At 43.3% G+C, this 15,881-nt stretch overlaps 1 protein-coding gene across 20 annotated transcripts in view; it reads right to left on the reverse strand.

Moving 5' to 3' along the window:
- The window catches only part of ADD1 (adducin 1), a 60,335-nt gene extending 48,125 nt beyond the window's left edge, over nucleotides 1-12,210 (reverse strand). For 5 of the 20 annotated variants that reach the window (XM_038178230.2, XM_027455618.3, XM_038178234.2 and 2 more), the window contains exon 1: nucleotides 12,022-12,208. The gene's annotated coding sequence lies outside the window, so the exon portion shown is untranslated. Of the gene's footprint in view, nucleotides 1-12,021 lie in introns of all 20 variants that reach the window. The other 15 variants (XM_072037816.1, XM_027455626.3, XM_072037813.1 and 12 more) reach the window with 6 other exon arrangements.
- Nucleotides 12,211-15,881: the final 3,671 nt, after the last annotated feature.

Raw genomic sequence — 15,881 nt, forward strand, 5'->3', positions numbered from 1 at the left:
TTTTCAGGTACCAAGAGAAATCGTATACCATCTAGCTGAAAAAAACATCCTTTAAGAACAAAATGTCAAGGTGATCAACTCTTACAATCTTCTTAGTGTTCATACATTAATACTCTCTTTGGAAATACAAATATTCCTAAATGTTTTCTGCTCACTGAAAGAGCTGCAGCTTATCTGCTGAGTCATCCACTCTTTGGACACTACCGACAAACAGTTTCAGACTTAAATTGGGCTTTATTTTCTTTTATTATCTGAGTCTGTCTCTAGTTCACATATTTAACAGTAAATGACAGCACAGAATGTCTAAATAAAGCAGGTTAAATATAATCTTAATGATGTTCAGGTAACAGGGGACATTTCCATACACCTGGTGATCTTAAATACTATTGATCAACTTTCAGAATTGTAACTACCAAGCCTTATTTCCTTGAAGTTTCACTTTTGGGATGTAAGTTCTAACGTTAACACTGAAACACACAAAGTGCCCATGATGTTATGCCTATGCAATTATTTACCATTAATATTAATCATTATGAGTGAACACAGCAATTCAAATTAATAAGGTTTAGTTCTCCATCTTAGACAATATCTGAAAACATTAAAATATCATTAAACCTGCAAATAAAGAAAACCACCCATTTAGAGCGCACAGATAGGACAAACACTTGCTAGATCCTGCTTTGGCACTTGTACCTAGAATCAACAGGAAATTCAGCTAACAGCTGAAGGGAAGTCAATAACACATTAAGCAGAGTCAGGAAGGAACCTTTCAAACATCATTAAATTTCTATCCTGTCCTAACCAAACTACTTTCCATGCTTGAACTTCCTCCCAAAGTGAAGCTTTCTAGATGAACACTTAGGAAGTATTTCAAATAGAAAAAAATAATATAAAGCAGACAATGTATTTCTGCCTCAGTTCTTGTTCCTATAAAAATCATATCCAATAACACTGCTGATACAGACAAAACAATGGTAAAATGAGTGTTTACAAGTTCTCTCCAGGGTCTGAAATACCTCAGCAGGAACTAAAGTATGATTTAGTGTGTCATAATAACTGAAAAAAATTAGAAGAATATTGTAACCTCAGGCACCATTAATTCCCCAATTTGCCAATTAGTGCCTTTCTGTTAGGAAGGGAGGAGGCAGCACAACAGTTTTCTTTGCAAGTCTCCCGTAAAACCACGGATCCTACACTGTGCAGAGCGATGGGAGTGTCTCTTGTTAGTGCAAACGCAGAACAATGCTTCCTCAGAAAACAACATTCCAGGCTTATTAGATGGACAGCCTCTTTGGGCAATACACAGGAACAGCAGCACGTTATCTAGCAATATGGCACATAGGGTTTTACCACATTGTCCCTTTAGCTTGTATCTTTTTTTTAAAATTTATTATTATTTTTAAAGAGCTCAAAGGAGAACTCGCAGAGAAGGATGAAGCCAGTGACACACTGCCACTTGCTGTGGGCAGCCTCCGTTGATCACAAAGGGCAGCACAAGAAGGAAACAAGACAGGGCTCGTTGTTAAATCCATTTGGTCTGTGTTGATTAGGGGTTTCATAATACTAATATGAATTACATAATGTATATCCACTACACAGGATACAATGTAGGGCATTACATAAAACAGTATTTAAAACCTCCCACTTGTCTACATGTTTTCTCTCCCTCGATACAAGCACTTCTCTTCCTCAGAAAGCAACTGCCCAAGCACCAGCTCTTCCACAGACCTGGTGGAGCAGCTGTGTTACAGTGACCAGCATGACAGGAATCCCAGGACCTGAGGGATTTTCAACCCCCCCAGGTATTGTGGAAAACTACATGTTATGTCATTCCTCCCCCCTTACATAAGCTACCCAGCTCCATCTTAAAGACAGCCAGTCGGATGCCACTACTCCTCAGGGAAGGATGCTGCAGGCTTCTGTGCCTCTGTTGCTTAGGAACCATCTTTTCTAATTTCCACCAGACTAGGTTTATTCTTGGAGAGTTTATACCCATTTGTTCTCATACCTTGAGCTGAAGAAGCTCTTTTTACCCACCTGTGTTGTTTGACTCATTTTTGTGAGGAGCAACCTTTCACGCTTTGTTTTAGCGGACCAACCACGACCTGCTCTTTTAGCCTTCCTTATGAAGTAAATTCTCCATTCCCCTAGTCATTCGAGGAATCAGTCCCTGTAATTCTTTTTCTTCCCTCGCCTGGATGATGGGTGATAGGAATTAAGCACGATATTCCAGATGAGCTCTCCCCACTACCAGAAAATGTCAGCAATGTTTTTCTTCTTTAATGGAAATATCTTCACAGGTAACAACTACATGCTTGTTATCCTAATACTTCTCATAGCTTCTAACTACAATATGTAGAAGTGTTCCGAGTTCACCTTCATTTTTAAATGTTATCAAATGCAACCCGTTCTCTACTACTCCTGTCCTAAGGTCTGTACTGATGACCCTTGAGATCTATGAGCAACACATAGTACTGGCACAAGCAGGAATGCATCAACAATACTAATCAAGTACTAAGTCGTGGAACTGATACTTAGCATTCCATCACCAACCTCTACTCAATACCTTAGCTTCATTGAGCTCTATCCATACTCAAGACATCCTCTCACCATCTTAAACCAGTTATCATGTGAACATTATCCTGGTTTGTCCATTGAACCGTGTTATACCTTATATGACTAAGTCAAAACAGGCAAGCTTTAACCAGGTATACTCTCCAAAAGGTCAGGTATCTTATAAGAAGAGACATAAGATTTCTCTGACTCAACCTACCTTCTCTTCTCACCTCCATATGGATTGCTTCTCTTTAGAAATTTAAAGAAATCCCTGACTAGTAAGGTCACGCTAATAATGCGCTAATCACCTTGAACCACCTTATTTTTAGGTAAACGTAGTGACTACTTTTGCAACCCAATACCCTTCTTCCTTAATACCTTTAATAAAAATCCTTCCAATCCTTCCAATGCAACCTAACTATTGCGTATTACACCTACTTCAAAATTCCAGGATAAATGCTATGTAGTCCCACTGATACGCGCCCTTGAAGTTTGAGCTGATCGTTACGGAAATCACTTTCATAACTTCACTTCCGTAAGACCTACATTCCTGCGTTCCAAACTACCGTCTTTGCTGAAAGTGAAGTCAAACTTTCCATTTTGTTTTTCACCTGTATCTAAGTTGTTTTTACTCTTATTTCACTGTCCCCATGCTTCCTGACAAGACACGACTTACTTCGCCGATCTGACTTCCTCAGTTTTCTGCTTACTCCTGATGCTCCAGCTTGCTATTAACCTTGTAAGATCTTGCATTCCCCACTAGCACAAAAGTCATCTTTTCATATAAAAAAGCAAAGCTTGGTAAGAGAATGAATATTTTATTCAGCTGCCAGAATTCTTTGCATTTCTTGCTGTATCCGAAGCTCAGCCATGCCAAAATCACCTCATCAAGCAAGCCCTGAGCATTGCTGCAAAACTGGAATTGCAAGAACATTTGGGTGCTAAATCAAGTTATGACCTTTGCACTTTGAATGTTCACTTCTACAACTGCAGTTATTAACAGCTTTTGGGGACGCTCAGAGATGGCTTTGAGTCTTTATTTTTTGGCCTTAGTTGGGCCTTTGTGTTTGTTGGTTTTTTTTCCCCCCTAGAAGATGCATGCCTGCAACATGAAAAGATTCATGCCATAAGACCTCCCAAGAGCTATAACAAGAGAAAACAAGTTAAGGCTGCTTGATTTCTGCTTTACTTAGATGTTACAGCCAAATTTCAGAAGAAAAAAACTTCATTGTCAGTATTTCAGTTTGAGGACATATTGCACTGCAGCTATTACTAACCTTAGTTTAAGGAAAAAAAGGTGCAGAAATAAGTTCTGAATTTAGGATTACTATAGCAACGGGGGAAGAGGGGAGGGAAGGAATTACCAGATTACATTCTCAATTCATCAAGTCTTTGATAGGATAAATTTGGTGTCAGTCAAATTAAATGAAATTGAATTTATCCCATTCATTAATGATTAATGCGTCAAATTAAGAATTAAACAATCAGAAATTGTAGTACAAGAAGTAAAGTAGAAAATAAAAAACAAATCAGATTGAATGACCTTAGTTATTCCTTCTGCCATTAAGTATTTGATATCAAAACAGGTCTTCAAAGCAGTAACTGGTAAATCAGAATTCACCTTATCCAAAATGATACACGCTGCTTATCAAAGGTGTCTAGTTCTGATTAAAGGTCTGCAAACGAAAAGGGTCATTAGAAATCTGCCTCATTCTTAACTAAGTGTTTGCAGCGGCTACATCCCTGAAAGCATGCAATAACGTGCCCCTATATGACAAGGAGGTGTAATGAATTTCCAAATTACAGCTGACTTACAGAAATAACATATTTCAACAATATATGTGAACGCACTAATGACTTAATGCCCTGTAAACCTGGGAACACAGAAATAAGCTCTTTACAGAGGTGACATTAGGATATCCTGGATTTGCTTTTTCATAACAAACTAGTTACATCTCTTTCTTCTTTATGCCATCTTCAGCCTCCTTTGTATTCCGGGATTACTTCAATCAATACTTCAAAAAGATTTAGTGTGACAGACACTATTCCATCATCAATAAGTATGTTAATTACCAAAAAAATGTGAGAAAAACACTAGTTGCGGTCTTTTAGGGAGGCCAGCTATTGCAATACCCTGGTCCACTGGCAGCAGGCAGGTCCCAAGGCCATTAAGCATGCAGCTGAAGCGGCGGCAGCAGCCACAAAGGTTCCTTTTTGACACAGCGAACTGTGCTTGCAGCCTGGGGGGCTGTCTCTCCACTTGAGCGGTACTTATTGACCCAAAAAGATTTTTCCTCAGGCAACCGTTCCACAGCCAGACGGTTCAATTAATAAGGCCGCCCAAGTCCAGCTCTTCTGGCTGACATTCAGATTTTAGCCATGCTTCCCAACCTTCTGTTCACCACTCCTGGCTGTCGCTGACCAGCTGCCAAGGCACCCTTCAGTTTCTGGTCGCCAGGCAGGCCAGAGGACAGTCAGAGACTACCTTCCTCTGACTTGTGCAGTAGGCTGCTCAGCATGTTCTCTGCTCCTGGCTCCTTCCCAGGCTGCTGCAGTGAGGAAAAGCTGAAGGCTTCTGGAAGGAGCATTGTTCCAGGACTAGGAAGCAGAGGCTCAGGCACCTCACATGGGGTTTCCTTGGCCATCTCCATCAGCAGGTTGGAACAGAGTCCAAGAAAGCAGCCCAGATCAACAGTAAGGTCTCTGACTGATCCAGAAGTGGGTGTCCCAGTTGCTCAAATCATTACCCCAGGCTGTAATCACAATCTCTCCTTCCAGGAGGGAGGCAAGCGGCTCTGTCTAAGATGACCCACATACCTGAGCAGCACGGGGATTAGCACAGGTTCCAAAGGCGATTGGAAGCAACAGGGGAAAAACACAGGCAGACAGCAAAGAGACCAGCGTGGTCCTCTCTGTGTGACCACGGCACATGAGTCTACAGCCTTTCCCCGATGCATAAAAGATGCAACTCAGACTATGGATATGTATTCTATTCCACCCGCCCATCCCCACCATGTGTAATACTAGACCTACACCCAGCAATGCATCTTAAGAGTACCAGGACACTCGGCCTTCTATCTATCAAAGGACATTCACTTGCTTTGGGAAAGTTCTACAGAATTTACTACTGCCAAAATAAATCAACTGTTTACCTTAATCCCTATAGAAACAAACAGAAAGAAAGATTTCATATGTAAAGTTGAGATCTAAACAAACATCTTAGATCATTATCCATTTTTCACAAAATTGTTATGAAATGTTTCGAAATGATCAGTTATGATCACAATTACCAGAAATTACCTTAGAAAACTCGCCACCTCTGAAGTGTTACTTTAAGTCCGAGAAGGGGGCAAAAATCAACCACGCTGCCATGTATCACAGGATCATTAAGGTTGGAAGATCATCTAGTCCAACCATCCCCCTACCACCAATATCACCCACTAAACCATTTCCCTAAGCACCACGTCCAACCTTTGTACATTAATAGACTTAAAAATTATACCCGCAGTTGAGAGAAATAATTAAAAATAGAATCTTGTGCTTTATGCTGAATCTACTATTCAAAATATTTGGAAACTTGAAGCTGTGTTTAGAAGTGATGCAATGCCTTAGCTGTGTAGAATTTCAGGTGAAAATAATTAAAATCTTCTCTGTAACTGAAAGCACCTAGAGAAGGGTGACAAAACTAAAGCAGCAGGACTCCCTACCTGCTGAATCTCCTATGCAGACTTTTTACCCTCTTCCACCCGAGTGCCTCTGCACCTCCTGTGCTTCTGTCCTTGCTCTTCTGTTCACCTGCACACCAGTGTCTACCAAGCCTGGCTGGACAAGCAGCAAAATGCTCCATGCCTGGCTCTGTCCTCGCAGGCCAGCCGGCATCAGCTGCTCAGCCCGAGCTCCTGCATCCCCAGCCCAGCTAGGAGCTGTGTCCCCTCGCAGTGGGAGCACAGGGCCACAGCCCTGTCACGATAACGGCAGGAACTCCGTATGCCTGAAGTCACCACCTCCCCAGTGTTAAAATGAGCTGAACATAGCCACAGGTTCAGAAGTTAAAGAGAAGTGACAACGCAAGAAAGTCAGTCCCTATGCTGTAGGAATACTTTAAGCTGTGTTCATTTGAGCTTACTGAGCAAAGCTGCATTAGACAAGACTTTCTGGAAGGAAAAAAAGCACACAACAACCAAATATACTGCACCTCTCGGTCAGCGCACAGCATGAGGGATGTCTTATTTCACTGGATTTTAGATGGAATGGCTGATTTGCACCCAAGCGTACATTACACATTTTTAGCAATATTTTGTAGTGACAGCGTCTAAAGAAATTGTTTCATCCATCAACAGAACAGTAAAGTCACTGAGTATGCCTTAGCTTTCACCTCCACTGTCAGAATGCAGGGACAGTAACTTTATGCTCAGTACTACAGAACCTTAAATAAAAAAAAATAAAACCACAACAACCTAACAGGAAAAAAACAAAAACACAGAAGATGATCTTAATGAGTTGCCCGGACACTTGCTGGTTCAATCTGGCAAAACTTTGCTATCTATAACAAAGCTAAAATTGTTATCAGACCTCTGCAGATTCAAGATCTACAACAAGACAGAGATAAAATGCATAAACAGAACCACGAGAATTTGATAGTTTTAGGTACAAAAAGCAAACAACCCCCAAATAAACTACAGTTTTCCAAGGCCCTAAGTCAAATTACAGTTTTCATTCCAAAGTTGTTTTGAAATGCTTACTGAGTGCAACCACAAACCTAAGAGATATTAGGTCATTTGATTTTTCACCTTATCTTCAGTGTGTGAATGGATACGCACCATGACTTAACATTTATCTACTCCTTTGATGGGAAAGTATCAAAAATACCATAAAGTGTTACTGATTAACCATATTTACTACCCACCACTTCCATGACCTCTCTCCAGCAGTTCAGTTCGGTACATGGAGGAAAGAGTCTCAAAATGCTGCAGTATTTTATTCCCTATCTTTTCAGATCTCATGGCTCAAGACCAGAAAAACATACATAACACATGGTATAAAAATCACTAATTAAAAAAGTTAAATTCAATAATGCATCGTTTTTATAATACTGCTTTGCATTTCACCAGTCTGAAGAGGATGGAAACTCCAGATCTCAGTTTTACAGAGCAGCTCTTAACATCCCAGTTTTAAAATTAACCTGAAATGTGCTCTCCTTCATGTATTTTGATTTTTAATTAATCTGAAGGGAAAGCTACTGAAATAACCCAGAGTGAAAGACTCTTTGATGTCCTGCTTGCTAACACCTGATCAGAGGTTGAAAGGTTGGTTCCGCATCAAATAATAACCGCATCCAACAGTGCAGCAGAGATCATTTCTTAAAATGCAATCTAATAAACAGGTTGAAAGGAGGAAGTTGGGAAGGTGTTCAAGTACTCATTGCTCCCGTTTAGCAACACCTTCAAGGACAACATTTTCAGTTTCTATTTAATGGTCAGCAAGTCATTCCAGCAGAGCCAGCCAGCATACACACGGTCAGCTGTTTAAATCCAGTTCTACACCAAAACTGTGTTTGCCCTGAAACAATGAACAGATACATTTTCAAATTCCTCAAAATAGTAGCAATGTTTGACTTTTATTCAAGACCTGGGTGGTTGGTCACAATGTAAACCAGAGCCCTCACTACAAATAACACGATCTCAGCCCACGCCTGATGTAAAGAAACCAGTAGCTCTAAAAATGGTCTTTCCCAGAGTCTTTACTCTTATTTCACCATTATATTAGGAAGAACTTTCTACAACTTTTGCAACCACTAACCGCAAAGTTTCCGAACTGACAAAACCACTGTAAACAACAGCCTCAGACTCGCAAGGAAAACAAGCAATTACTTGCTTCCATCTGACCAAAGATTAGCAGGACAATTCTCAATAAACAGCAGAAATGTATTGAGATAACACATGTAGTCATACAGTTATGCTGAACGGTCCATAAAATGGTTAACAACCCATTAAATTACTAATGAACCCTGTTATTATAAGTGTAATATTTTAAAGCAACACAAAAAATATCCAAAAAGGGTAATTTAAAAGTAAAAATTATCATAAACTAAAATACCTCTACAATCTATTCTTCTTAAGCATCACTACCTCTAATGAGACACTTTCCTCAAGAAATGCACTAGTTTACAAGATTTACACTTGGCAGTTCTTTGCCAACAGGTTTGTACAGCTGCTCTTCTCAGCTCGATCAAAAAAGGAGTGGTTTTGAAGAGAAACATTAAAGAAGTGGCAAGACTAGGTAATGTTTTCTTATTCTCCTGGGAAGGCTTATTAGGTTATATGAATGACTACTGCAAGCCTCAGGTCATTTAAGGACAACTATTCAATATATAGATAGCGCTTTTGCATCGTTTAATATAGGAGGTCAATAACTTAACAGAAGAATTTCAATCAGGTTCTTCTGCAGATGTCAAGTGACCTGCAAAGTGGAATGTGCAGTTTAAACCTGCATCTCCCCAATCAGGTTTTAAATATAAAGCACCAATAACTCTAAAAAAATTTAATTACAGCATGAATCTCTACTGCAGTGGTGTTTCAGCGATTGCTGTCTGCCACACAGCATGGTACAAGGGTAAGGTCTAAATTAAAAGCCATCAAAATCAGAAGTTGGGCATTATTTTTCAATTTGTTGTGCAGTGGGGACACACAAAACACCAGGACACAGAGGTGATACTTATCCCATACGCTCTCTCTTATTAAGGGATGGGGAAGTTTTCTTAATATGATTTTTCCCCCTCAAAGCAGGAGTCGATCATTCACATAGAAACTGTTGTGGATTTACAAATGACCTGCTCTTCACCATTGTTACAGTTCTCAAATAATCAAGAAAACTATTTCTACAACCCAGGAAAGCAGTGAATACAAGACTTACTGCCTAATGCCTTCTTATTTAGAAAGCACTTGTCGCACAGAAGTTACATGCTTACTAGCAACCAGCATGCTGAACATGCTTCTCCTGGTTTGAAGCCTCCAGTTTTAATATTTTCATTTTATTTATTAACAAAGCTAGTCACATCAAGATTTAAATGTTTTCATTTGAAAACAGAATGTTGGGAGAGATTTATTAAAAGCACTTCATACTGTGAAACTACTCTTTGAAAACAGCCTTGAATGGGGCTGGAGCAGCTTTATCCCTAGTCCTGTAGAAGTCATACTCTCCCAAAATGGTCTGATTCTGTACACGTAAAACATCATTCGATACCAATGGCGAATCTCACAGAAGGAGAACAGAGTTGAGTCATTTTCTGCTGGAGACATTTAAAAAGAGCTATCACAGAAAAGCACTGATTCAGTAAACAGCATTCCTCACTCCACGGCATTAGTGAACCATACTCTAATGAACTTATTGTCACAACACGCTAGCAAAAGTCCTCGTTTCAGATGAAGCATGAATGTTCAGATTTCTCATGCCATTTTTATTAACTGACCATAAAAGAAAACATTCAGGCAACACGACTGGTTTTGGCTTAGAAGAACTATACCCAGCACGGAGCCTCATGGAGAAAACAGAAATCATGTTAAACTACGAACGAATGCTTATACATGCAAGTACATGTAAGCACATATGCTTATCTTGCTGCAGTGAAGATGTAAAAACTTTCAGTTGTCTCTTCCTGAAAACTCCGCTAAGAAAACCACCAACTTTAGATTCTGTAATTGCGGCAAGCTACATAAAACATTATGTTCACTTCAGACTATTTTTAAACGATCACATCAAATCTGCTCGCTGAATATAAAGCCACCTGCTCCAGCATTAAGAAGGCAGTCAATAGTTGCGTTCTGTTCCTGTTTCTTATTATGCAAGAACTCCAAAATAGGGTTTTCTTACAGAGGCATGCAATCGTTAAATGAATTAATAAAGAAAATGGAAACATTTTAAAAATCAAGTTTACATTTCTTAATTTTATTAACGAACTCTTTATTCTGAAAGAACAGATTTATGACAGCTAAGAACTGCTGAGTATTCTGTCAGCACATTCAGTCCCATTACAAACCCCAGAGATGTAAATAGCCCCCATGCATGGAGATGCCTGTAGCTCTCAGCGAGGCATACAGAAATCATCCAGCAGTAGTGGCAATGTGAGAATTCAAGAACATATATTAAAGTACAAACATTTTGTAAAGCTTCGCATAAAGATGTATGCTTCTGTGCACAAAAACATTCCCCTCTCAAATACTTTGCTACGTAACAGTAGTGATCAATAGCAACTTTCCAAAAAGCAGGGAGGAAAACAACAGCAGCAGCAACCAGCTCACACCGTTGCACTACAGCAGTACCTCATGGAAGATTTAAGCCGAGTGCTGCTCACAGCCCCCTAGCTCAATACAACCAGGGATATTTTTCCAGCATGGATGCATCCCCCTCCCTAACCACTAGCTTCACTCGAACCCAAGCACAGATCGAGAATTAACCTTACAAACGCCGCAGAGATCAGCCAGCAATTCCTCACATGAAGATGCGTGCTGCTCCGTACCAGCAGACGCTGACAACGCCAAAGAGCAGCCACCCTCTCCAGCACAGCCACCAAAACCAAACCGCCCTTCTCCTGCAGGTCCCTGCCAGCGCTGCCCAGCCGCCCGCAGCCCCTGCCCTCCGCAGGCCAAGCCCAAGGGCGGCAGGGGACGAGCGGGCAGCGGCACGGCGGGTGCAGCCACCCCAGGGACCCGCACCCCACTGGCTGTCACCCCCCAAATTTCTTCCTTTCCCCCCCAAGGGCTAAGCCAGCCAGCCCAGCCTCTCCTCCTTCCCCCCCAAAGCTTGCAGCTCCCCTCAGCCCCTTGTCGCCCCCCAAACCTCCCCTCAGCCCCTGTCACCCCCCAAAAACCCCACAGCTCCCCTCAGCCCCTGTCACCCCCCCAAACCTCCCCTCAGCCCCTGTCACCCCCCAAAAACCCCACAGCTCCCCTCAGCCCCTGTCACCCCCCCAAACCTCCCCTCAGCCCCTGTCACCCCCCAAAAACCCCACAGCTCCCCATAACCCCTGTTACCCATCACACCCCCCAAAAAAAAAAAAAACCTGCAGCTCCCCGCAGGCCCTCTCCGCCTCCAAACCTCCCCTCAGCCCCCAACCCCCTCAAAAAAAAAAAACAAAAGACATCTCCCCTCAGCCCCTCTCCCCCCCAAACCTCCCCTCAGCCCTCGCCCACCCCAAAAAAAGCAACACGTCCCCTCAGCCCCTTCCCCCTAAACCTCCCCTCAGCCCACCCCCCTCAAAACCTTCAGCCCTTGCCCCTCTCACCCCCTGTTCCCCCCTAAATCTCCCTTTTACCCCCAATTCCCCCAAAACCCCCTCAACCCCAGCCCCTCCCCCCCCGGCTCCCCTCAGCCGCTGCCCGCCGCCCGTTAACGGCTGCGCCCCCCTTACACCTCCCCCCCACCCCCAACGGCTGCGCCTCCTCCGCAACGCCTCACGCCGCCGCTCACCCGAGGACCAGACGAGAATGAGAAAGGGAAAGGGCGGCAGGAGGAGGCAGGGAAGGGGCAGGAGGCCCCGCTGACCGGCAGCCCCCCTCCGACGAGCCCGCCGCCGCCTCCGCCGCTGGCCCCGGCGCCGCGCTGCGCCTCAGCCCCCAGCGCTGCCAGGGTGCGGCTTCGGCGGGCCGCAGGCCAACAAGCGCGCCGCCTATTGGAGGGCGCCGGGCTCGGCCACCAAGCCGCGCTCCCATTGGCGGAGGGGGCGGCGAAGCGGTGAGGCGGGAGCGGGCTGAGGGGAGGTGGCTGCGGGCTGAGGGGACCCTGAGGGGGCGCTGAGGGGAGCGCGGCCGTGAGGCGCCCGGAGACCCTCGACCGAGTGCGGGGAGCGTGAGAGGAGCCTCCCGGCCCCGGGAAGGAGATCTCCGTGCAGATGGGTCCCCTGAGCGTGTGGTGTGGGGAGCTTATCGCGCAGCAGGCCGAGAGATAGGGGCAGAAATCGGGTAATTGCCAGGGGAGCGAGGCGATAAGGGGCCTGCCCCGCCCACCGCGACGGTATCGGCTTACAGCAAGTCGAGATCGATGCAGGTGCACGGAGAGAGCAGGCAAGCTGCGTTACCGGAGGGAAATCTGTCAAAACCTGAGGTATTTCAGTCAGTCCAGTATCCAAACTATCAAAACCTGAGGTATTTCAGTCAGTCCAGTATCCAAACTATCAAAACCTGAGGTATTTCAGGGAGTCCAGTATCCAAGGTATCAAAACCTGAGGTATTTCAGGCAGTTCAGTATCCCCTGAGTGTTAAATCCCAGCGTTATGAGGAGTTGTGCACCTCAGCCTGGAAATCTGCAGATACATTGCGTAGTTTGTATGTTGAACGCCCAATCAGATCTTCCTAAATCAACCTTCCAGGCTTTCTAAATTCTCCGTGGAGCTGGGTGTGTAACATAAACCCAAATTTTGTTACTCCTGCAGATAAACCCACAGATTTTAAGGTTTGCTTGTTAGCTGTCTTTAGTTTCTGAACATCTTTACAATCATTTTATTATAATTTTAAGGTTGTTGCCTGATACTTCTTTTTAGAAAGTGCATATTATAGAACTGTACCACACAGCACTGTGTGGGCTGCTGCAGGGAAGAGGTGACTCCAGCTCAGACAGACCCAACACATCAGGTTTTAGTGACAAGCTGGGAGTCATTAAAACTCTTTTCGTCAGTTCTTTTTACCCCCCACCCCAAGTTATCCACATGATCAGAGGAAAAATAGGCTCCTGCTAGCAGAACCTGATGGGTGCAGAGCCATAAACATCTCTCCCTTGAAACATGGAAGGAATCAAGCCTATTCCCACCACCTCCACTGAGGAAAGGCACCCTTCTTCCTCAGTTTGCACTTTCTGGCAATTAATCTTCGTTTGTTTGCAGTTTATAATAGAAAAGCAGGCAGTAGACGTATATGTGAACTGGTATGTGAACTCCATCAAGGCAAATGGTGGATTAGTTGCAAAGCGGGCAATAATTACTGCAAATCTTGACAGCAAGACACTGCTGGATGCAGGTCTGCCTAATCAAAACACTTCACAGTAGAACAGGTAATGGTGTAATTACTAATAATTAGAAAATCATGTCTAATTTTTGAAATTTTTTTTTTGATAGAACTGTTGCTGTAAACCCAAAATGTTAAGTAAACTCACTTCACTTATCTGGTATTAAGTCTAGTTGGACTGAGTAGAAGAGTTTACGTACAAGATGCCATCCTCTTATCCCCGTTCAAAGTCAAATCAACGAGATGGGAGTTGCTCTGTACCTGCATGGTTCAGCCACATGCCTCAGGCATCATTTTCCCCGTGACATGTAGATGACCATATATCAACACTCCCCTTCATCTTGGCATCTCGTTTACCTCTTTTTTTCCTTTGCACACCATAGCATTTAACACATAAAGCACTTTTTCTTTTAGTCTAGTAAAGTAAATGGGAGAACTGATCCATATCAAAACTTACTCAGCAAAAAAATCCAGTTTTGTTTTAAAATTAATGGTTTTACTTTCCAGTTCATTGCATGGCTACAAGTACATGAGTGCCAAGAAGGAAGGTGGCGTAGAGGTCAGATGCAGTGCCCAGGGACAGGGAGAGGGCAGGATCATTTCTTTTGTTAGCAGTGCTGGCTTCAAGTGTTTCTAGAACTACAGGGTGATGTGTCACAGGCAGCTTAGGCTGATGGAAGGATGAGTTTTATCATTATATGTTCGATCTAGTGGTTCTCTTGTGCTGTGCTACCCTCTGACCTGCCCAAGGTCACCGCTCCTGCTCTCCCCTTCCAGCATCCCCTCTGCAGCTTGCATCATACCCCATGAGGACAGAGAATATATCGTTTCATCTGGTTGGAAAAATTCACCCAATGGAAAAATTGGGGGGTGAGGGGGCACAATCAGCTTCCTGCTCAATCAGCTGACTCAGCCGGCTCACTTTGAAGCCTGAGGCTGCTACAGCTGATACACGAGGCTATTAAAGTCACTAATTCTGTTTTTGTCCTGACCAGGTTCCTGAGCTGCTGCCTGCCCAGATGCCAGGAAGTCAGTGCTGGTGCAGAAGCAAAGGTAGGGTTACGGGAGATACAAGTGTGAGGGAGGGCACATCCATGCTCTGCGTACTAGATCAGTATGCAGTACTGCTGAACTACAGCATCAAGGGAAATCTAAAAAAGCAATTTTAGACATTTTAGACATGAAAAACTTGTCTGTTGTTGGTAACTCTTACCCATTTGTTTTACAGCATTACAGGTACAACAAAGGGTACAATAATAGGAACCACATAGTGTTGTTAGTTTTGGTGTTTGCAATATTTAAGATGGGTGTGACCCCTCTTAATGACCAAGACAAGCTCATTACTTGTAGCCTTGCCTTTGGTGTGTGCATCTCTGCTTACTGGGCCATCAAAAAAAAAAAAAAAAAAAAAACCAACCAAACAAAAAAAAACAGAAAAAGAACACCACGTATTTACAGGCAGTACAGCATTCCCACCAGAAGCATTAGAACATGATACTGGTTGTGTGGTACAGACTTAGCAGTTGCTGATTCCTCTGCAGCCTGTTGTTACCCCTAGCAGCCTCAGGCATCAGCAGTGCTAGACTGCAGCAGGTCATCCAGTCTAAAATAAAAATAAAATAAAAAAAAAAATCAATGCAATTGTATTGATTTACAAGTTATTTTGGTTTGGCATTACTAGGTATCAGAAAAATAATACTGCAGTTATTTCCGTGCAGCTCTTCACCTTGGCATTACCACTCCTTGATGCTCAAACCACTAACCTGTGAGAAGTCTGGTAGTCTGGTACTTGGTTGATGTCAACCATCTGGCATTTATTTGTTCCTTTATGTGGGGTGCAGCCCTTCCCGTGGAAGCAGTCTTAGGTTGGTTTTCTTACCCATAAAGTGGGAGTGACAGTATCAAAATCTATCCTTCCCTCTTGGCCTGCTTGAATTATTCATTTCTGCCAGTCATTTCGGGGGCATTTCTGGACAGGGCTTGCTTGCCTACTCTGGTTACTGGTTTTTGTCTCATGCAGACCTTTTACCACAGTTCCTGGACAAAGGTCCGGTTCCTCTAAATAAGCAATGCTTGGGTATGAATTCATTGTGAGTTTTTTCAAGGGCCTTCAAAAGAAAGCCTTAATCTTGAAACTTATTTGAGAGACGCTGGCAAAGTGAAAGGCAGTCCCTGCTCAGCCATGCAAGACTTGAAGCAGAGGGCGGGTGGCCGTAGACAAACACCAATTACCTTTGCAAAACACCCCAAGAGCTGCCCTTGAAGGGCGTTTAGTCTCACTGACATGTGGGACTCTTCTGGTGCTGGTACAAGCGAGCCTCTGCACACGTA

The sequence above is a fragment of the Anas platyrhynchos genome, chromosome 4 (genome assembly GCF_047663525.1).
Source record: "Anas platyrhynchos isolate ZD024472 breed Pekin duck chromosome 4, IASCAAS_PekinDuck_T2T, whole genome shotgun sequence".
Lineage (NCBI taxonomy): Eukaryota > Metazoa > Chordata > Aves > Anseriformes > Anatidae > Anas > Anas platyrhynchos.